Consider the following 25,234-nt stretch of genomic DNA (forward strand, 5'->3'; position numbering starts at 1 on the left):
GAGAGAGAGAGAGAGAGAGAGAGAGAGAGAGAGACATTATAAAAGGCAGAGAGAGAGAGAGAGACATTGTAAAAGGCAGAGAGAAAGAGAGACATAAAAGGCAGAGAGAGAGAGAGAGACATTGTAAAAGGCAGAGCGAGAGAGAGAGAGAGACATTATAAAAGGCAGAGAGAGAGAGAGAGAGAGAGACATTATAAAAGGCAGAGAGAGAGAGACATTATAAAAGGCAGAGAGAGAGAGAGTTTGTATAAGGCAGAGAGAGAGAGAGAGACATTGTAAAAGGCAGAGAGAGAGAGAGAGACATTGTAAAAGGCAGAGAGAGAGAGACACATTGTAAAAGGCAGAGAGAGAGAGACATTATAAAAGGCAGAGAGAGAGAGAGAGAGAGAGAGAGAGAGAGACATTGTAAAAGGCAGAGAGAGAGAGAGAGACATTGTAAAAGGCAGAGAGAGAGAGAGAGAGAGAGAGAGAGAGAGAGAGAGAGACATTGTAAAAGGCAGAGAGAGAAAGACATTATAAAAGGCAGAGAGAGAGAGAGACATTGTAAAAGGCAGAGAGAGAGAGAGACATTGTAAAAGGCAGAGAGAGAGAGAGACATTGTAAAAGGCAGAGAGAGAGAGGAGAGAGAGAGAGAGACATTGTAAAAGGCAGAGAGAGAGAGAGAGACATTGTAAAAGGCAGAGAGAGAGGGACATTGTAAAAGGCAGAGAGAGAGAGAGACATTGTAAAAGGCAGAGAGAGAGAGGAGAGAGAGAGAGAGACATTATAAAAGGCAGAGAGAGAGAGAGAGAGACATTGTAAAAGGCAGAGAGAGAGAGAGACATTGTAAAAGGCAGAGAGAGAGAGAGACATTATAAAAGGCAGAGAGAGAGAGAGACATTGTAAAAGGCAGAGAGAGAGAGACATTGTAAAAGGCAGAGAGAGAGAGACATTGTAAAAGAGAGAGAGAGTAGATGAGGTCGTTGTGAAAGACAGATCAGTCTGTGCTGCATTATTAATCCAGAGAGATATTTAAAGACCCTTTATATCCTGAAGGTGCTCATCTGTTACCCGCTGTCTTCTCACTGAGGTGAATAGGTACGGACACATTTAACACATACAGTTACGACCTTGCTCACTCTTCCTAACAACAAAGGGAGACTGCGAATGGCTTAAATGGAAAAAGGAATACATTTTATTAAACTAAATAATAATAAATACTCAAATGTAACATAAACTGTGGACGTCTGTAGGAACAGTAGCATATGCAGTGTGTGGATGAGGAGAGAGAGTGTTGGCTGGTGGAAACAGACCAACAGCCAATAGGTGGAGGAAGTCAGCCTGCCAGACAGGAAGTAGAGAGAGTGTTATCTGGAGGAAACAGACCAACAGCCAATAGGTGGAGGAAGTCAGCCTGCCAGACAGGAAGGAGAGAGAGTGTTATCTGGAGGAAACAGACCAACAGCCAATAGGTGGAGGAAGTCAGCCTGCCAGACAGGAAGGAGAGAGAGTGTTGTCTGGTGGAAACAGACCAACAACCAATAGGTGGAGGAAGTCAGCCTGCCAGACAGGAAGAAGAGAGAGTGTTGCCTGGTGGAAACAGACCAACAACCAATAGGTGGAGGAAGTCAGCCTGCCAGACAGGAAGTAGAGAGAGTGTTATCTGGTGGAAACAGACCAACAACCAATAGGTGGAGGAAGTCAGCCTGCCAGACAGGAAGAAGAGAGAGTGTTGTCTGATGCGGCCACCCTTTACAGCCTGCAGACCAAGCCTGCCAGACAGGAAGGAGAGAGTGTGTTGTCTGATGCGGCCAGCCTTTATAGCCTGCAGACCAAGCCTGCTCAGGTGTGCCACATCAGCTGACGATCTACCCTGACTGGCTCTGCCCACTGGCCTCCTGCAACAAGCAGACTACCAAACAGGAAGTCCCAGCAGACAGAGTGGGAGGGATGTCACACACACACACACACGCACACGCACACACTGCGTGACAGAGGTCAGCCAGAGAAGAAAAACTTGTTTCAGTTCACTCAGCAACTCTCTTTACTTCCACGTGTTAGTCTGGACGGGTGGTGATTTTAGCATGTAAATCTTGGTTTGGGGCAACAAGCTAATTATTTTGTGATGCATGCCAACGAAGCCACTTCACAACTCTAAACAATACATTAAATGCACTATAACTGACAAAACGGTGCCCCCAACGTTTAGGGTCAAGCTATTCCTAGAGAGGAGCTTGTAGCTGACCTGATTACATAAATATGGCTTCTATTGACTCCGTGTGGATTTGTGTAACTGGATAAGAACTACATTCTCCTTCAATAATAATGAACGTCGACATTAATTTTTATGTTCAGTAAATTCATAATGTTTGTCCTTTATTTAATTAACACTTAGCTCTAAGTTTAAGCACGTGCAAGACAACGACAGAAATTCAGATAGATGTTAGGTCTACTACTGGAATTACATGGGTCTATTACTGGAATTACATGGGTCTATTACTGGAATTACATGGGTCTATTACTGGAATTACATGGGTCTATTACTGGAATTACATGGGTCTACTACTGGAATTACATGGGTCTATTACTGGAATTACATGGGTTTATTACTGGAATTACATGGGTCTATTACTGTCACATTGCTCCTGCTCCGCCCTCTGGTGTTCATCCAGTGTCTTCTTGACCTGCAGTTACTCCCCCTGGACACACACACACACACTCTCTCTCTCTCTCTCTCTCTCTCTCTCTCTCTCTCTCTCTCTCTCTCTCTCTCTCTCTCTCTCTCTCTCTCTCTCTCTCTCTCTCTCTCTCTCTCTCGTGGTTGGAGACAGGTGTGCTGGAGTCAGAGCAGATCCCTACCAGCTGCAACCTGTTCCATAATCAAGACCTCTACAAATACTCAGTCCTGCCACTTCCACTCTGCCAGATCGTAATCTCTGCTCAGTCAGTTTCATAATTCTAGACATTTATGATTATCCAAGATCCTGGAACTCTGCTGTGCCTGTTTTCCTGCCTGACACCGTTTATCCTCTCATTGCAGTTTGTGGCAGACAGGCTTGTGGTCAAGGCAGGCAGAATGCTCAGGCAGGCAGGTACAAAGTCCAGAAACAGGCAAGGGTCAAAACCCGGGAGAACTAGAATAAATAGAAAGCAAAAAGCAGGAGAACGGGAAAGACACTGGTTAACTTGGAGACATACAAGACGAACTGGCACAGAGAGACAGGAAACACAGGGATAAATACACTGGGGAAAATAAGCTACACCTGGAGAGGGTAGAGACTATCACAGGAACAGGTGAAACAGATCAGGGCGTGACAAAAGTAAGAAAAACAATTTAATGCATCATTCTAACATTGCCTAAAATTATTAATAATATGCTAATGAGAGACCTTTTTAAGCAATATAACAATGCAGATGTACAAACCATGGCAATGGCATAAAAGAGGCAAGCCACAATTTTGATTAAGACATGAGCGAGCTGAAAATGGATGTAGCCTGTACACCTATTCGTTCAGCACTTTTAAAATGGACAGCGACATAATTCAGAACGTGGTCCGTTCTTACAGTATTCTCCCTTTACACCAAGTCAGGACCATAGGATAAATTAACAGGGGCACATAAGCAGACAATGAAAGTTCTTACAATGGGGGCAGGTCAGCAGGCAATGAAAGCTGTTACAATATTCGATGATTACATTTCTCTGAAACAGGCTATAGGCTACATGTGTACCACCAAGTCAGAACAGTAGGTAAAGTGATGGGCTACTAACAGATTACGACACAACATACACTTAGTATTACTTTCTTAGATACAGTATACACATCTCCCTGGCATATTATATCACTGGGGCAGCAGCATACTAGACATATTTATACATCTCCCTGGCATATTACATCACTGGGGCAGCAGCATACTAGACATATTTATACATCTCCCTGGCATATTACATCACTGGGGCAGCAGCATACTAGACATATTTATACATCTCTCCATATTACATCACTTAGGCAGCAGCATACTAGACATATTTATACATCTCCCTGGCATATTACATCACTTAGGCAGCAGCATACTAGACATATTTATACATCTCCCTGGCATATTACATCACTTAGGCAGCAGCATACTAGACATATTTCTGGACACACCATTGTTCTGCTGTGCTCATTTGAACAGGAAGTTGGCACGGCGGTCCTTCTTGTAGGCAAACTTCTCAAAGTCATGCTGGATTGACAGCAGGGCCAATGCATTTAACCATTTCTGGCCCGTTCGAGTTGCCTGTGAAGGTTTTTATCCTTTTTTCTGGTGGAAAAGTTTCTCTCTGACTCAGCGGTTGTCATCATCAGTGGTGATTTTGAGAAGAGGGACCGTCTCAGACAAGGCCCCCTGCAGGTTGTTCTCCTAGAGTGATTTCAATAAAGAAAGTGCTGTGTTTCCAGTGTCCAGCTCAGGATGGCGATAGAGAGTGAGCAGCTCCGTGTTCAGCTTCCCCTGGTTGCCCACAGGTCATAGTTCGGTAGCACACTGGAGTTCTGCGGTCGGAAAGGAATGTACCTACTGGGGGTAAAAATTAGCTGTCCGCCAACTTTGCAGCAATTACGTGGTCACTTTCAGAAAACCTTTCTTGCACATGAACAGCGATTGTGTCGCATGTCTCCTTCATCACGGGTGCAGTGTTCAGTTTTCTCCACCTTGGTTCAGTGACATTAACATGTCCTTTGGCCAGTGCATTAGTTTGCTCGCAAATGTTTTGAATCTTCACTTTGAAGTTTTTGATTGCTCCGGTGATTCCTGCTGCATCAATGGTTTGTTTCTGCATTATGTTGTGCAAAACATCCACCTCTGATCAAGGAAAATAACTCGCGCAGTTGCAGAAATGTGGGATCCTTGAGTTTCATGGACAGGCCATAAGCCTCGCTGATGGTGATCTCTTCCCATCCAGGCTGTGTGCGGATGTCCTCCATGCACTGGGCCAGTGCCTCACGGTCCTCCCAGACAGCATTGATGGTTCTGCTGGGCCAGAGCCTCACGGTCCTCCCAGACAGCATTGATGGTTCTGCTGGGCCAGAGCCTCACGACGGTCCTCCCAGACAGCATTGATGGTTCTGCTGGGCCAGAGCCTCACGGTCCTCCCAGACAGCATTGATGGTTCTGCTGGGCCAGTGCCTCACGGTCCTCCCAGACAGCATTGATGGTTCTGCTGGGCCAGTGCCTCACGGTCCTCCCAGACAGCATTGATGGTTCTGCTGGGCCAGAGCCTCACGGTCCTCCCAGACAGCATTGACGGTTCTGCTGGGCCAGAGCCTCACGGTCCTCCCAGACAGCATTGACGGTTCTGCTTTTGAAGTTCTATCGTGTACCTGGTGGCCTGGGGACCCGTCTGTTCGTTGATTCCGTGAGAGCGGAGAGTCTTTTGGGTGAGCCCGTGAAAAAGGTGAGAAAGGTGGATAGCTCTGCAAAAAAACACTTTAAGCACGCTCACTCTCCCTGCACAACGTTTCTAAAGTGTTAGATTCAGTTGGTGTACGTAGCAGTGCAAGTCTCCTTCAGTAGCGTTTGGACACCACTGTACATTACGACTCATCACCGCTGTCCCGTCGTAGGTTTGTGTAACCAGCTTCTCCTTGACATTTAGTGGCGCTAGGACTTGTTTGATGGTGTTGGAGAGGCCAACACCAGTTTAGTCTTTCACCCTTTACAAACTACAATTTACAGGAGACGTCAGTGGTCTCATCTGCCTGTACAGACGCAAAATAAATCTGAGACACCTCCTTAGATATATCTTCTCTGTACACTTCATACATACAATCCAAAAGTTTGTTTAGCATCGTGCTTGATGTACACTTAAAAATTGGTTGGTCGTCATAATGCCTTTGTAGCCTGTAATCTCCTCTCACGCATGGTCTCTAAAAAATACACCTGAAAACGCCTGGGTTCAAGGAGTCGGCCGACTCGTCTTGGCCCCTCGTCTTGGCCCCTCGTCATGGCCCCTCCGTGCTGTCTCACAATTGCCACACAATTTAATGCATGCTATAATTCTGGAAAGCACGTACCTATTCTCCTCCGTTTGTTGGTTGTGTAGGTGGATGGCCACGGCGTTTGATTTCTCCAGTAATCCCAGTATAACAGCGCTGTCTATATGTGGTGTGTAGTTGAGCCACGGCGTTTGATTTCTCCAGTAATCCCAGTATAACAGCGCTGTCTATATGTGGTGTGTAGTTGAGCCACGGCGTTTGATTTCTCCAGTAATCCCAGTATAACAGCGCTGTCTATATGTGGTGTGTAGTTGAGCCACGGCGTTTGATTTCTCCAGTAATCCCAGTATAACAGCGCTGTCTATATGTGGTGTGTAGTTGAGCCACGGCGTTTGATTTCTCCAGTAATCCCAGTATAACAGCGCTGTCTATATGTGGTGTGTAGTTGAGCCACGGCGTTTGATTTCTCCAGTAATCCCAGTATAACAGCGCTGTCTATATGTGGTGTGTAGTTGAGCCACGGCGTTTGATTTCTCCAGTAATCCCAGTATAACAGCGCTGTCTATATGTGGTGTGTAGTTGAGCCACGGCGTTTGATTTCTCCAGTAATCCCAGTATAACAGCGCTGTCTATATGTGGTGTGTAGTTGAGCCACGGCGTTTGATTTCTCCAGTAATCCCAGTATAACAGCGCTGTCTATATGTGGTGTGTAGTTGAGCCACGGCGTTTGATTTCTCCAGTAATCCCAGTATAACAGCGCTGTCTATATGTGGTGTGTAGTTGAGCCACGGCGTTTGATTTCTCCAGTAATCCCAGTATAACAGCGCTGTCTATATGTGGTGTGTAGTTGAGCCACGGCGTTTGATTTCTCCAGTAATCCCAGTATAACAGCGCTGTCTATATGTGGTGTGTAGTTGAGCCACGGCGTTTGATTTCTCCAGTAATCCCAGTATAACAGCGCTGTCTATATGTGGTGTGTAGTTGAGCCACGGCGTTTGATTTCTCCAGTAATCCCAGTATAACAGCGCTGTCTATATGTGGTGTGTAGTTGAGCCACGGCGTTTGATTTCTCCAGTAATCCCAGTATAACAGCGCTGTCTATATGTGGTGTGTAGTTGAGCCACGGCGTTTGATTTCTCCAGTAATCCCAGTATAACAGCGCTGTCTATATGTGGTGTGTAGTTGAGCCACGGCGTTTGATTTCTCCAGTAATCCCAGTATAACAGCGCTGTCTATATGTGGTGTGTAGTTGAGCCACGGCGTTTGATTTCTCCAGTAATCCCAGTATAACAGCGCTGTCTATATGTGGTTGTCATGTTTTGAAAACCCTTTCAGACAGATGTTTTAAATCCAGACTTGGACAACACACCCTCTTCACTGAACAACAAGCAGTGGAAGCAAATAGTGATTGCTTTGAGATGCTTGCAGTTAGCTACCTTCCCTGTATTTCATCACTACATCTCTAGTTACACATTCTGCACGTTTTCATATTAGGCTTGATCTCCTAAATGTTATTAAAGGTTATTATTATTTAATGTCTGTTTATTTTACAGCAACATGAAATCTGATTAAAATCTGTTCCTATCGATCCGCAGGAAGAATATGATGCTTTTATAAAAACGTTTCTGACCAGCGACCAATTTAGATATGGTCATGTTGACGTTTTCATAAAGTGGGAATGCGGCCGTGCGTTTGGAATATTAATAGACACTGCAGTAAAGAAAGTCGAACAAAACATCTGTCTCATCCAGGACCGGAGTCTACGCAGATCGCCATAGCCAATCAGAGCTACAGTTGAGCTTTATACAAACAAGCCATTTGCCACATGGGCCTGCCATCATTCACTATGAACTGGACTGTGTGTTTACAGTAGGACCTGCCATCATTCACTATGAACTGGACTGTGTGTTAACAGGAAGTAGGACCTGCCATCATTCACTATGAACTGGACTGTGTGTTTACAGGCAGTAGGACCTGCCATCATTCACTATGAACTGGACTGTGTGTTTACAGGCAGTAGGACCTGTCATCATTCACTATGAACTGGACTGTGTGTTTACAGGCAGTAGGACCTGCCATCATTCACTATGAACTGGACTGTGTGTTTACAGGCAGTAGGACCTGCCATCATTCACTATGAACTGGACTGTGTGTTTACAGGCAGTAGGACCTGCCATCATTCACTATGAACTGGACTGTGTGTTTACAGGCAGTAGGACCTGCCATCATTCACTATGAACTGGACTGTGTGTTTACAGGCAGTAGGACCTGTCATCATTCACTATGAACTGGACTGTGTGTTTACAGGCAGTAGGACCTGCCATCATTCACTACGAACTGGACTGTGTGTTTACAGGCAGTAGGACCTGCCATCATTCACTATGAACTGGACTGTGTGTTTACAGGCAGTAGGACCTGTCATCATTCACTATGAACTGGACTGTGTGTTTACAGGCAGTAGGACCTGTCATCATTCACTATGAACTGGACTGTGTGTTTACAGGCAGTAGGACCTGCCATCATTCACTATGAACTGGACTGTGTGTTTACAGGCAGTAGGACCTGCCATCATTCACTATGAACTGGACTGTGTGTTTACAGTAGGACCTGTCATCATTCACTATGAACTGGACTGTGTGTTTACAGGCAGTAGGACCTGCCATCATTCACTATGAACTGGACTGTGTGTTTACAGGCAGTAGGACCTGCCATCATTCACTATGAACTGGACTGTGTGTTTACAGGCAGTAGGACCTGTCATCATTCACTATGAACTGGACTGTGTGTTTACAGTAGGACCTGTCATCATTCACTATGAACTGGACTGTGTGTTTACAGGCAGTAGGACCTGCCATCATTCACTATGAACTGAACTGTGTGTTTACAGGCAGTAGGACCTGCCATCATTCACTATGAACTGGACTGTGTGTTTACAGGCAGTAGGACCTGCCATCATTCACTATGAACTGGACTGTGTGTTTACAGGCAGTAGGACCTGCCATCATTCACTATGAACTGGACTGTGTGTTTACAGGCAGTAGGACCTGCCATCATTCACTATGAACTGGACTGTGTGTTTACAGGCAGTAGGACCTGCCATCATTCACTATGAACTGGACTGTGTGTTTACAGGCAGTAGGACCTGTCATCATTCACTATGAACTGGACTGTGTGTTTACAGTAGGACCTGTCATCATTCACTATGAACTGGACTGTGTGTTTACAGTAGGACCTGTCATCATTCACTATGAACTGGACTGTGTGTTTACAGTAGGACCTGTCATCATTCACTATGAACTGGACTGTGTGTTTACAGTAGGACCTGTCATCATTCACTATGAACTGGACTGTGTGTTTACAGGCAGTAGGACCTGCCATCATTCACTATGAACTGGACTGTGTGTTTACAGGCAGTAGGACCTGTCATCATTCACTATGAACTGGACTGTGTGTTAACAGGCAGTAGGACCTGCCATCATTCACTATGAACTCGACTGTGTGTTTACAGGCAGTAGGACCTGCCATCATTCACTATGAACTGGACTGTGTGTTTACAGGCAGTAGGACCTGCCATCATTCACTATGAACTGGACTGTGTGTTTACAGTAGGACCTGCCATCATTCACTATGAACTGGACTGTGTGTTTACAGGCAGTAGGACCTGCCATCATGAATGGATTTCTGCAAATATGTAGCAGAATACCACGGGAGTCCTCTTACATTTGTGAACTTTACTGTCCTTATGATCCAACATCTACCTAATACCTTTTTTTGGACTATTGGTTAGAGCCTGTAAGTAAGCATTTCACTGTAAGGTCTACTACACCTGTTGTATTCAGCATTTCACTGTGAGGTCTACTACACCTGTTCTATTCAGCATTTCACAGTGAGGTCTACTACACCTGTTGTATTCAGCATTTCACTGTGAGGTCTACTACAGCTGTTGTATTCAGCATTTCACAGTGAGGTCTACTACACCTGTTGTATTCAGCATTTCACTGTGAGGTCTACTACACCTGTTGTATTCAGCATTTCACTGTAAGGTCTACTACACCTGTTGTATTCAGCATTTCACTGTAAGGTCTACTACACCTGTTGTATTCAGCATTTCACAGTGAGGTCTACTACACCTGTTGTATTCAGCATTTCACTGTAAGGTCTACTACACCTGTTGTATTCAGCATTTCACTGTAAGGTCTACTACACCTGTTGTATTCAGCATTTCACTGTGAGGTCTACTACACCTGTTGTATTCAGCATTTCACTGTGAGGTCTACTACACCTGTTGTATTCAGCATTTCACTGTAAGGTCTACTACACCTGTTGTATTCAGCATTTCACTGTGAGGTCTACTACACCTGTTATATTCAGCATTTCACTGTAAGGTCTACTACACCTGTTGTATTCAGCATTTCACTGTAAGGTCTACTACACCTGTTGTATTCAGCATTTCACTGTGAGGTCTACTACACCTGTTGTATTCAGCATTTCACTTTAAGGTCTACTACACCTGTTCTATTCAGCATTTCACTGTAAGGTCTACTACACCTGTTGTATTCAGCATTTCACAGTGAGGTCTACTACACCTGTTGTATTCAGCATTTCACTGTGAGGTCTACTACAGCTGTTGTATTCAGCATTTCACTGTAAGGTCTACTACACCTGTTGTATTCAGCATTTCACTGTAAGGTCTACTACACCTGTTGTATTCAGCATTTCACTGTAAGGTCTACTACACCTGTTGTATTCAGCATTTCACTGTGAGGTCTACTACACCTGTTGTATTCAGCATTTCACTGTTGTATTTGGCGCACGTGACAAATAAACTTTGATTTGAAGTATCTTTCTCTATGTGCACATCAACAACAACAAGATCAAGAATGCAAAGGTAACTGAGCTAAAAGACTACCGCCCTGTAGCACTCACTTCTGTCTTTGAGAGACTAGTCAAGGATCATATCACCTCCACCCTACCTGATACCCGAGACCCACTCCAATTTGCTTACCGCCCCAATAGGTCCACAGACGACGCAATCGCCATCACACTGCACACTGCCCTAACCCATCTGGACAAGAGGAATACCTATGTAAGAATGCTGTTCATCGATTACAGCTCAGCATTTAACACCATAGTGCCCTCCAAACTCGTCATTAAGCTCGAGACCCTGGGTCTCGACCCCGCCCTGTGCAACTGGGTCCTGGACTTCCTGACGGGCCCCCCCCAGGTGGTGAGGGTAGGTAACAACATCTCCACCCCGCTGATCCTCAACACTGGGGCCCCACAAGGGTGCGTTCTCAGCCCTCTCCTGTACTCCCTGTTCACCCATGACTGCGTGGCCATGCACGCCTCCAACTCAATCATCAAGTTTGCAGACGACACAACAGTGGTAGGCTTGATTACCAACAATGACGAGACGGCCTACAGGGAGGAGGTGAGGGCCCTTGGAGTGTGGTGTCAGGAAAATAACCTCACACTTAATGTCAACAAAACAATGGAGATGATCGTGGACTTCAGGAAACAGCAGAGGGAGCAGCCCCCCTATCTTCATTGACAGGACAGTAGTGGAGAGGGTGGAGAGTTTTAAGTTCCTCGGCGTACACATCATGGACAAACTGAAATGGTCCACCCACACAGACAGCGTGGTGAAGAAGGCGCAGCAGCGCCTCTTCAGCCTCCTGAGGTTGAAGAAATTCGGCTTGTCACCAAAAACACTCACACACTTTTACAGATGCACAATCGAGAGCATCCTGTCGGGCTGTATCACCGCCTGGTACGGCAGCTGCTCCACCCATAACCGGAAGGCTCTCCAGAGGGTAGTGAGGTCTGCACAACGCATCACCGGGGGCAAACTACCTGTCCTCCAGGACACCTACACCACCCGATGTCACAGGAAGGCCAAAAAGATCATCAAGGACAACAACCACCCGAGCCACTGCCCATTCACCCGCTATCATCCAGAAGGCAAGGTCAGTACAGGTGCATCAAAGCTGGGGCCTGAGAGACTGCTAAACAGCTTCTATCTCAAGGCCAACAGACTGTTAAACAGCTTCTATCTCAAGGCCATCAGACTGTTAAACAGCTTCTATCTCCAGACCATCAGACTGATAAACAGCTTCTATCTCCAGACCATCAGACTGTTAAACAGCTTCTATCTCCAGGCCATCAGACTGTTAAACAGCTTCTATCTCCAGACCATCAGACTGATAAACAGCTTCTATCTCCAGACCATCAGAATGTTAAACAGCTTCTATCTCCAGGCCATCAGACTGATAAACAGCTTCTATCTCCAGACCATCAGACTGTTAAACAGCTTCTATCTCCAGACCATCAGACTGATAAACAGCTTCTATTTCCAGACCATCAGACTGATAAACAGCTTCTATCTCCAGACCATCAGACTGATAAACAGCTTCTATCTCCAGACCATCAGACTGATAAACAGCTTCTATCTCCAGGCCATCAGACTGATAAACAGCTTCTATCTCCAGGCCATCAGACTGATAAACAGCCATCACTAAGAATGAGTGGCTGCTGCCAACATACTGACTCAACAACAGCCACTTTAATAATGGAAAAATTTATGTCATCAATTTATCACTAGACACTTTATATTATTTATATTATATGTTTACTTACCCTTCATTACTCATCTCATATGTATATACTGTACTCTATACCATCTACTGCATCTTGATGTAATGTATCACTAGCCACTTTAAACAATGCCACTTCATATAATGTTTTCATACCCTACATTACTCATCTCATATGTATATACTGTACTCTATACCATCTACTGCATCTTGCCATCCTGATGTAATGTATCACTAGTCACTTTAAACAATGCTGCTTTATATGTTTACATATCCTACAATACTCATCTCATATGTATATACTGTACTCTATACCATCTACTACATCTTGCCTATGCTGTTCGGCCATCACTCATTCATATATTTATATGTACATATTCTTATTCATTCCTTTACACTTGTGTGTATTAGGTAGTTGTTGTGGAATTGGTAGATTAGATTACTTGTTAGATATTACTGCACGGTCGGAACTAGAAGCACAAGCATTTCGCTACACTCGCATTAACACCTGCTAAACCATGTGTATGTGACCAATAAATTTGATTTGATCAGCGACTAATGCTAGCAAGAGCAAGATGAGTTAACATTTAATGAAGAAACATTAGAGAAACCCTCTCAAACTTTTTCAGCTAGTTGGCCGTCAAAATTACACTGATAAACGATGGGGAATATCCTGCTCGTCCTTCTGCAGTGTCACGTCCTGACCAGTTTAAGGGGTTATTTGTTATTGTAGTTTGGTCAGGACGTGGCAGGGGGGTGTTTGTTTTATGTGTTTCGGGGTTTGTTGGGATATGTGTTTATGTAGAGGGGTGTTTGTTTAGAGTGTTCCGGGTTTTTTTTTGGTTAGGTTCTATGTTGTGTATTTCTAGGATCTGTCTATGTTGTGTATTTCTTTGTGTTGGCCTGGTATGGCTCTCAATCAGGTTACAGCTTTACATCGTTGTTGCTGATTGACCTGATTCACCTGTTCCTTTGTGGGAAGTTGTTTTTGCACTGCTGTGTGTTTAGCCTGCAATAGTGTTCGTTCGTTTTCTTTGTGACGTGTTCTAATAAAGTTAAGATGAGCATTTCAACCCGCTGCACCTTGGTCCATTACATGCAGCTTGCCTGTCAATGTATGAGTTGGTCCCAGGCAAGCACCCAAACTATCTGGCTAAAGATGGTTAGCTCGATACCTAGCTATTTGCATACACAAATGAGAGAACGCCTCTGACCATTTTACTCACCGTAGCAGAGCTGGTTAGGCTGTTTTCATGTGATCTAGAACGTTCTGGACTAATTGTTACTTTTTTTAGTCTACGTTTACTGTCATATTCAGTGGGTTTTCGTAAAGTTGGTTTTGTAGCATAAACTAGGAATTTGATATCTGATAATGTGATTGTCTGACTATTTCATATCTTAAAAGCAGTTAAAAAGCTGTCAGTTCCACTTTAAATCCATTCTCTAGGTTGAAGTCATGTTCAGATCAGATTAGAAAAATGATTACATTACTGAGGAAGCATCTCTGTTGCCTGTGATAGCTGATGAGTCATGGTAGACCATTAATACCTCCTGTGTCTGTCCCTAAAGACAGGATGTTAGATGATATCACTGGGGATGGGCCAGTTGTTAGATATTAGATATTATCACTGGGAATGGGCCAGTTGTTAGATATTATCACAGGGGATGGGCCAGTTGTTAGATATTAGATATTATCACTGGGGATGGGCCAGTTGTTAGATATTATCACTGGGGATGGGCCAGTTGTTATATATTATCACTGGGGATGGGCCAGTTGTTAGATATTATCACTGGGGATGGGCCAGTTGTTAGATATTATCACTGGGGATGGGCCAGTTGTTAGATATTATCACTGGGGATGGGCCAGTTGTTAGATATTATCACTGGGGATGGGCCAGTTGTTAGATATTATCACTGGGGATGGGCCAGTTGCTATATATATTCACTGGGGATGGGCCAGTTGTTAGATATTATCACTGGGGATGGGCCAGTTGTTAGATATTATCACTGGGGATGGGCCAGTTGTTAGATATTATCACTGGGGATGGGCCAGTTGTTAGATATTATCACTGGGGATGGGCCAGTTGTTAGATATTAGATATTATCACTGGGGATGGGCCAGTTGTTAGATATGAGATATTATCACTGGGGATGGGCCAGTTGTTAGATATTATCTCTGGGGATGGGCCAGTTGTTAGATATTAGATATTATCACTGGGAATGGGCCAGTTGTTAGATATTAGATATTATCACTGGGGATGGGCCAGTTGTTAGATATTATCACTGGGGATGGGCCAGTTGTTAGATATTATCACTGGGGATGGGCCAGTTGTTATATATTAGATATTATCACTGGGGATGGGCCAGTTGTTAGATATTATCACTGGGGATGGGCCAGTTGTTAGATATTATCACTGGGGATGGGCCAGTTGTTAGATATTAGATATTATCACTGGGAATGGGCCAGTTGTTAGATATTAGATATTATCACTGGGAATGGGCCAGTTGTTAGATATTATCACTGGGGATGGGCCAGTTGTTAGATATTAGATATTATCACTGGGAATGGGCCAGTTGTTAGATATTATCACTGGGGATGGGCCAGTTGTTAGATATTATCACTGGGGATGGGCCAGTTGTTAGATATTAGATATTATCACTGGGAATGGGCCAGTTGTTAGATATTATCACTGGGGATGGGCCAGTTGTTATATATTATCACTGGGGATGGGCCAGTTGTTAGATATTATCACTGGGGATGGGCCAGTTGTTAGATATTAGATATTATCACTGGGAATGGGCCAGTTGTTAGATATTATCACAGGGGATGGGCCAGTTGTTAGATATTATCACAGGGGATGGGCCAGTTGTTAGATATTAGATATTATCACTGGGAATGGGCCAGTTGTTAGATATTAGATATTATCACTGGGAATGGGCCAGTTGTTAGATATTATCACTGGGGATGGGCCAGTTGTTAGATATTAGATATTATCCCTGGGGATGGGCCAGTTGTTAGATATTATCACTGGGGATGGGCCAGTTGTTAGATATTAGATATTATCACTGGGGATGGGCCAGTTGTTAGATATTATCACTGGGGATGGGCCAGTTGTTAGATATTATCACTGGGGATGGGCCAGTTGTTAGATATTATCACTGGGGATGGGCCAGTTGTTAGATATTAGATATTATCACTGGGAATGGGCCAGTTGTTAGATATTATCACTGGGGATGGGCCAGTTGTTAGATATTATCACTGGGGATGGGCCAGTTGTTAGATATTATCACTGGGGATGGGCCAGTTGTTAGATATTAGATATTATCACTGGGGATATCAAGACTTGATATAATTGGAACGCACACAGGGCAGGTAGATAGCATGTCATGACCTATAGCTCTAATGGTCACAGCCTGACATAACAGGTGCATACTTGTAAACATAAGCAACCGTTTAAAATTTTAACAGGTTCTCCTGTACAAAATACATATTAGCCAATTGAAATCGTCAATTTACTTACACGTAACATATCACTAAATTGTTTGCTGGTCCCATCAGATAACATGGCAAACATTAGCCTCACGCTAACCTCAATAAGTGGTGCTGGTTACATCCTGGAATGAGTTATTCAACAGCCAATCAGAGAAGACTTTATATCCCTCTAGTGGACAGGTCAACCCTGACTACCACAGGGATATTTTAAACCTAAAAATTATTCAAGGTTTACTTTTGTTTCCAATAGTCTGTAACAAAATGTAATGTGCCAATATTGTTTTGATGCGTCCTTGACGTGGTTACTAGGCTACTACTAACGTTATGCAACATTTCCACGTTTTACACTACCTGACCAAAAGTATGTGGACACCTAATCAACGAACATCTCATTCCAAAATCATGGGCATTAATATGGAGTTGGTCCCCCCCCTTTGCTGCTATAACAGCCTCCACTCTTCTGGGAAGTCATTAATATGGAGTTGGTCCCCCTTTGCTGCTATAACAGCCTCCACTCTTCTGGGAAGGCATTAATATGGAGTTGGTCCCCCGTTTTGCTGCTATAACAACCTCCACTCTTCTGGGAAGTCATTAATATGGAGTTGGTCCCCCCCTTTGCTGCTATAACAGCCTCCACTCTTCTGGGAAGGCTTTCCACTAGATGTTGGAACATTGCTGTGGGGGACTTGCTTCCATTCAGCCACAAGAGCATTAGTGAGGTTGGGCACTGATGTTGGGCGATTAGGCCTGGCTCACAGTCGGCTTTTCAATTCATCCCAAAGGTGTTCGATGGGGTTGAGGTCAGGGCTCTGTGCAGGCCAGTCAAGTTCTTCCACACCGATCTAGACAAACCATTTCCTTATGGACCTCGCTTTGTGCACGGGGGCATTGTCATGCTGAAACAGGAAAGGGCCTTCCCCAAACTGTTGCAACAAAGTTGGAAGAACAGAATCGTCTAGAATGTCATTGTATGCTGTAGCATTAAGATTTCCCTTCACTGGAACTAAGGGGCCTGAACCATGAAAAACAGCCCCAGACCATTATTCCTCCTCCACCAAACTTTACAGTTGGCACTATGCATTGGGGCAGGTAGCGGTCACCTGGCATCCGCCAAACCCAGATTCGTCCGTCGGACTGCCAGATGGTGAAGCGTGATTCATCACTCCAGAGAACGTTTTTCCACTGCTCCAGAGTCCAATGGCAGCGAGCTTTACACCACTCCAGCCGACGCTTGACATTGCACATGGTGGTCTTAGGCTTGTGTGCGGCTGCTTGGCCACGGAAACCCATTTCATGAATCTCCCAACGAACAGTTCTTGTGCTGACGTTGCGTCCAGAAGCAGTTTGGAACTTGGTAGTGAGTGTTGCAACCGAGGACAGACGATTGTTACGCACTTCAGTACTCGGTGGTCCCGTTCTGTGAGCTTGTGTGGCCTACCACTTCGCGGCTGAGCCGTTGTTGCTCCTAGACGTTTTCACTTCACAATAACAGCACTTACAGATGACCGGGGGCAGCTCTAGCAAGGCAGAAACTGACTTGTTGGAAAGGTGGCATCCTATGACGGTGCCACGTTGAATATCACAGAACTCTTCAGTAGGGGCCATTCAACTGTGAATGTTTGTCTATGGAGATTGCATGGCTGTGTGCTCGATTTTATACACCTGTCAACAACGGGTGTGGCTGAAACAGCAGAGTCCACTAATTTCAAGGGGTGTCCACATACTTTTGTATATTGTACATAGTGTATGACAAAATCCCACATTTTGGTTCATATATTTTTCCCATGTTTAATAAGGACCAGTCATGAAATGGGTTTAGAGTTTAGAGTATTTATTAGTAAAATATTCATAAAGTGCCAAAAGGTCAGTCAGCACTCCCTAGTCTGCTTTGTGAATACGGGCAATTATCCCACTATTCACAACACTCCTAGGTTTACCATAACTATGATCTAAGACAAAAAGTAAACCTGTTCCCCAGTATGACATCACGGCCCATGTAGGGCATCCCATAATAATACAGCACATTAATCACGTGGACATATTGGGTCTCCCTGGTGACAGGGTTAATCTGATAGGATGATGGAAAGAGAAACTCAGACACTATGTACGCTCTACAGCCCCCCCCCAGCAGGCTACTCAAACAGCCATTAGTGGATCAATAGCTATCAACTGTCTGGAAGCCTGAGGGACCCTCAGAGAGGGAGGAAGACGAGAGGGAGAGGAGAGGAAGGGAAGTGGGGAAAACACTGCCATCAGAGGCACAACTCTCTCTCTCTCTCTCTCTATCTCTCCCTCTCTCTATCTCTCTCTCTCTCTCTCTCTCTCTCTCTCTCTCTCTCTCTCTCTCTCTCTCTCTCTCTCTCTCCCTCCCTCATCAGAGCAGCCGGAGGGTGGAGTCCGTTCCAGTGAGAGAGCTCCTTCGTACACTAAGAGGTGAAGCAGGGCACAGCATCTCCGTGGAAGAGGTTTCTTTTGCAATGGCTACCAGATACACACAAATCAACCTTTTAAGAGATAATGATGAAGAGGCAGTGGTTTAAGGTTATCATAATTATGTAATTATCGATATTATCATGGACACCATCACACATTGGTACTTACATGCGACTTTCTTAGGGATATAATCATGTAGAAAGAGTCATTTCTTTGTATTTTAAAGTGGTATTAGTAGTAGCTAGTATACTGTTTTATAAGGTTATACGGTCTCTTGCTGCTGATTACTGGTATGACAAGAGCTCAGATCAGAGTACATTGATGAAAGCACAAAGAGGTGGTTGTTGTTTAGTCCTGTTTAGAAAAGACCGCCGGTCGGAACAGAGAACCAAGCCAGCACTAGGAGAGACAGTGTCACAGAGAATGAGCTGAGTTGGTAAACCACACACACACACACACACACACACACACACACACACACACACACACACACACACACACACACACACACACACACACACACACACACACACACACACACACACACACACATACACACACACACACACACACACACACACACACACACACAGAGAGATGCCAGCCTGCCTCCCTGCATTTGTTTCAAGGAATTTATGAAGTGCCCTAAATAATCACCTATTTATCCTTCATCTCTGCAACCCGCACAGGATAAGAGATGGGAGAACCATCAGAGAGAGAGAAACGTAGAGGAAGAAAAGAGAGGGAGGGGTAGGAAGGAGAGGCAGAGATAGAGAGGGGTAGGAGCGAGAGAGACAAAGAGAGACAGATGAAGGCTAAATAGGTGATTCTTTAGTGCACTTTAAATTCCTTGAAAAAAAACGAAGGGAGGCAGTCAGGCATCTCTGTGTGTCTGGGTGTGGTTAACACGTCAGCTCCTGCTCTGTGAGGCTGAGAGGTGAAACAGACCATTCAGTGAAACAGGTCAGACCATTCAGTGAAACAGGACTAAAGACCAGACCATTCAGATAAACAGGACTAAAGGCCAGACCATTCAGTGAAACAGGACTAAAGACCAGACCCTTCAGATAAACAGGACTAAAGTGTCATGTGGAGTAGAACAGGGGAACCCCAGAGCAGACTCAGACAAGGAGACAGGAATGAGATTACCAAGGTATTTATTGAAACACAGGGGGAAGATGGGGTGCAGGCCAGGGGAAGCTCGGGCGGGTTGCAGGAAGCCCGGTGAGGAGGCTGATGCTGGAGCGAGGTGAGTTGGGACAGGGTAAGCAGGTCCGGAGAGGAATCCAAGGACGCAGTGGAGTGGGCGGTCTAGGACAGAGTAGCAGGACTGACGAGACGTGGGACTGGAGACAGGGGCCAAAGTCAAAGCGGGCAGAGGTTACGATGTGGCAGCGTGGAAGTGGCAGGGCTCGAGTATTTGTAGAGGTCTTGATTATGGAACAGATTGCAGCTGGTGGGGATATGCTCTGCCTCCAGCACACCTGTCTCCACCCACACACACAGGAACAGGGAGAGAGCCCTGGGGGGGGGAGTGGCGGCAGGTCAGGGAGTCACAGGATGAGAATTAGAGGGCGTGGCAGGAACAGATGTAACATAAAGACCAGAACAGACCAGACCATTATGCTACAAAGAACAGACCTTTCAGTGAAACGAGACTAAAGATCAGACAATTCAGTTAAACGTGATTAAATGACAGAAATGAACAGACCAGCTTATCTATGTATATATAGATATACCAGATATACTGATAGACCAGAGTAGTACATTATCTATATATAGATATATATATATACCAGAGTAGTACATTATCTATATATAGATATATATACCAGAGTAGTACATTATCTATATAGATATACTGCTAGACCAGAGTAGTACATTATCTATATATAGATATACTGATAGACCAGAGTAGTACATTATCTATATATAGATATACTGCTAAACCAGAGTAGTACATTATCTATATATAGATATACTGCTAGACCAGAGTAGTACATTATCTATATAGATATACTGACAGACCAACGTCATATAGTATCTATATATAGATATACTGCTAGACCAGAGTAGTACATTATCTATATAGATATACTGATAGACCAGAGTAGTACATTATCTATATAGATATACTGACAGACCAACGTCATATAGTATCTATATATAGATATACTGCTAGACCAGAGTAGTACATTATCTATATAGATATACTGCTAGACCAGAGTAGTACATTATCTATATATAGATATACTGATAGACCAGAGTAGCACATTATCTATATATAGATATACTGATAGACCAACGTCATATAGTATCTATATATAGATATACTGATAGACCAGCGCAGTATTGTAAGGGAACAGGACGAGACCCAGATGCAGACATGGGAGGCAGATGGTTTGAGTCTCTGAACACCGGAATAAATAGCCAGGAACTAATGGGGAAAACGGGGGACACCTTGAGGTGGGTGGAGACAGTAACAAAGACAGGTGAAACAGATCAGGGTGTGACAAGTATAATACAGTTGAAGTCGGAAGTTTATATACACTTAGGTTGGAGTCATTAAAACTCGTTTTTCAACCACTCCACAAATTTATTTTTAACAAACTATAGTTTTAGCAAGTCGGTTAAAACATCTACTTTGTGCATAACACAAGTAATTTTTCCAACAATTGTTTACAGACAGATTATTTCACTTATAATTCACTGTATCACAATTCCAGTGGGTCAGAAGTTTACATACACTAAGTTGACTGTGCCTTTAAACAGCTTGGTAAATTCCAGAAAATGATGTCATGGATTTAGAAGCTTCTGATTGGCTAATTGACATCATTGGAGTCAATTGGAGGTGTACCTGTGGATGTATTTCAAGGCCTACCTTCAAACTCAGTGCCTCTTTGCTTGACATCATGGAAAAATCAAAAGAAATCAGCCAAGACCTCAGAAAAAAAATTGTAGACCTGCACAAGTCTGGTTCATCCTTGGAAGCCATTTCCAAATGCCTGAAGGTACCACATTCATCTATACAAACAATAGTACGCAAGTATAAACACCATGGGACCACGCAGCTGTCATACTGCTCAGGAAGGAGACATGTTCTGTGAAAAGTGCAAATCAATCCCAGAACAACAGCAAAGGACCTTGTGAAGATGCTGGAGGAAACAGGTACAAAAGTGTCTATTGCCAGAGTAAAACGAGTCCTATATCGACATAACCTGAAAGGCCGCTCAGCAAAGAAGAAGCCATTGCTCCAAAACCGCCATAAAAAAGCCAGACTACGGTTTGCAACTGCACATGGGGACAAAGATCGTACTTTTTGGAGAAATGTCCTCTGGTCTGATGAAACAAAAATAGAACAGTTTGGCCATAATGACCATCGTTATGTTTGGAGGAAAAAGGGGAAGGCTTGCAAGCCAAAGAACACCATCCCAACCGTGAAGCACGGGGGTGGCAGCATCATGTTGTTAGGGGACTGCTGCAGGAGGGACTGGTGCACTTCACAAAATAGATGGCATCATGAGGCAGGAAAATTCTGTGGATATATTGAAGCAACATCTCAAGACATCAGTCAGGAAGTTAAAGCTTGGTCGCAAATGGGTCTTCCAAATGGACAATGACCCCAAGCATACTTCCAAAGTTATGGCAAAATGGCTTTAACTTGTTTGGGATATTTTGACGTCCGGATGAAAAGCATGCCCAAAGTAAACTGCTTGTTACTCAGGCCCAGAAGCATATAATTGGAAGCATCTTTCCCTGTGGAGCTGTAGAATCCCTATGGAAGCATCTCTCCCTGGTTGCGTCCCTGTGGTAAAAAATAAGGTGCCATTTGGACTGCACGCCGGTTATGTTTGTTTGACTACAATACTGGGTTGGCAGGTATCTGGTAGGTGGAAGATGGTTAGGGAAATAAATTAGATTCATGTCCTGCTACATAGGAAGCAGAGAGAAAGACACGTGGCTGAAGCAGAAGCTTATTTAAGACTTCAATGAAAGCAGCTATATGTTGATACATTGTCACATGGCTAGGTGTGACCAACTGGCTATGGCTAATAGTCTGTAGGGTTTAGACCTGGGCCTGGTTTATCCACAGACTGTTGATAAGAGTCCATAGGTCCATCCACAGACTGTGGGTTAGAGTCCTTAGTCTGTAGGTACATCCACAGACTGTGGGTGTTTTTTAAATATTTTTTTTCACCTTTATTTAACTAGGCAAGTCAGTTTAAGAACAAATTCTTATTTTCAATGACGATCTAGGAACAGTGGGTTAACTGCCTTGTTCAGGGGCAGAACGACAGATTTTGTACCTTGTCAGCTCGGCGATTCGATCTTGCAACCTTTCAGTTACTAGTCCAACGCTCTAACCACTAGGCTATGCTGCCCTTTCTTGTGGTGGTCTGCGTTAGGACGTCCAGCCCAGTGAGGTCACTAAAGACGGTCAGTTGGTCAGTTGGTCAGTTGGTGATCAGATGGTCAGATGGTCAGTTGGTCACATGGTCAGTTGTTCAGGTGGTCAGTTAGTCAGATGGTCAGGTGGTCAGTTGGTCACATGGTCAGTTGTTCAGGTGGTCAGTTAGTCAGATGGTCAGGTGGTCAGGTGGTCAGATGGTCAGTTGGTCAGACGGTCAGTTGGTCACATGGTCAGTTGGTCAGTTGGTCAGTTGGTCAGATGGTCAGTTGGTCAAATGGTCAGGTGGTCAGTTGGTCAGGTGGTCAGATGGTCAGGTGGTCAGTTGGTCAGATGGTCAGGTGGTCAGGTGGTCAGTTGGTCAGATGGTCAGTTGTTCAAATGGTCAGTTGGTGGTCAGTTGGTCAGGTGGTCAGGTGGTCAGTTGGTCAGATGGTCAGTTGGTCAGGTGGTCAGTTGGTCAGGTGGTCAGGTGGTCAGTTGGTCAGGTGGTCAGTTGTTCAAATGGTCAGTTGGTCAGTTGGTCAGGTGGTCAGGTGGTCAGGTGGTCAGTTGGTCAGGTGGTCAGGTGGTCAGATGGTCAGCTGGTGGTCAGTTGGTCAGATGGTCAGTTGGTCAGATGGTCAGTTGGTCAGATGGTCAGTTGGTCAGTTGGTCAGGTGGTCAGATGGTCAGTTGGTCAGGTGGTCAGGTGGTCAGTTGGTCAGTTGGTCAGGTGGTCAGTTGGTCAGATGGTCAGTTGGTCAGATGGTCAGGTGGTCAGGTGGTCAGATGGTCAGTTGGTGGTCAGTTGGTCAGATGGTCAGTTGGTCAGATGGTCAGTTGGTCAGTTGGTCAGGTGGTCAGGTGGTCAGATGGTCAGATGGTCAGTTGGTCAGTTGGTCAGGTGGTCAGGTGGTCAGTTGGTCAGGTGGTCAGGTGGTCAGTTGGTCAGTTGGTCAGATGGTCAGTTGGTCAGGTGGTCAGATGGTCAGTTGGTCAGGTGGTCAGGTGGTCAGTTAATCAGGTGGTCAGGTGGTCAGGTAGTCAGTTGGTCAGTTGGTCAGATGGTCAGGTGGTCAGTTGGTCAGGTGGTCAGTTGGTCAGGTGGTCAGGTGGTCAGGTGGTCAGTTGGTCAGATGGTCAGGTGGTCAGTTGGTCAGGTGGTCAGATGGTCAGTTGGTCAGGTGATCAGATGGTCAGATGGTCAGTTGGTCACATGGTCAGTTGTTCAGGTGGTCAGTTGGTCAGATGGTCAGATGGTCAGTTGGTCAGGTGGTCAGTTGGTCAAGTGGTCAGATGGTCAGGTGGTCAGGTGGTCAGATGGTCAGTTGGTCAGATGGTCAGATGGTCAGGTGCTCAGTTGGTCAGTTGGTAAGGTGGTCAGTTTTTGGTCAGTTAGTCCTCTAGACTGTCTGTTAGTTTCAGGTGTGTCTACAGCTTCTCACCTCTTCTTCTCCTCTCCTCCCCAACCCTGCACCCCAGACACAACTGGTTAACAACTCAAGTCTTCTTCCTGAAACGGCAACTAATTCTCTGAGTACCAGGCAGTACCAGGCAGTACCAGGCAGTAACAGACAGTAACAGACAGTAACAGACAGTAACAGACAGTGACAGACAGTGACAGACAGTGACAGACAGTGACAGACAGTGACAGACAGTAACAGACAGTGACAGACAGTAACAGACAGCAACATACATCAACAGACAGTAGCCGACAGTAACAGACAGTAACAGACATTAACAGATATGAACAGACATCTACTGACGGTAACATACATTAACAGACCGTAACAGACAGTAACCGACAGTAACAGACAGTAACCAAAAGTAACAGACAGCAACAGACAGTACCATACAGTAACAGACAACAACAGACAGTAACAGACAGTAACCGACAGTAGCAGATAGTAACAGGCAGTAACAGACATTAACAGACAGTAACAGACAGTAACAGACAGTAGCAGAGAGTAACAGACAGAAACAGACATTAACAGACAGTAACAGACAGTAACAGACAGTAGCAGAGAGTAACAGACAGTAACAGACATTAACAGACAGTAACAGACAGTAGCAGACAGTAATAGACACTAACAGACAGTGACAGACAGTAACAGACAGTAGCAGAGTAACAGACAGTAACAGACATTAACAGACAGTAACAGACAGTAACAGACAGTAACAGATATGAACAGACATCTACTGACGGTAACAGACAGCGACATACAGCACAGGGCAGCAACTGACAGCAATGGACATTAACGGACATTAATGGGCATTGGTGGACGGCGACAGGTGGCGACGGACAGCAACGGACAGCAACGGACAGCAACGGACAGTAACGGACATTGACGGGCAGCAATGGACAGCAGCA

The sequence above is a fragment of the Salmo trutta genome, chromosome 28 (genome assembly GCF_901001165.1).
Source record: "Salmo trutta chromosome 28, fSalTru1.1, whole genome shotgun sequence".
NCBI classification, from domain to species: domain Eukaryota; kingdom Metazoa; phylum Chordata; class Actinopteri; order Salmoniformes; family Salmonidae; genus Salmo; species Salmo trutta.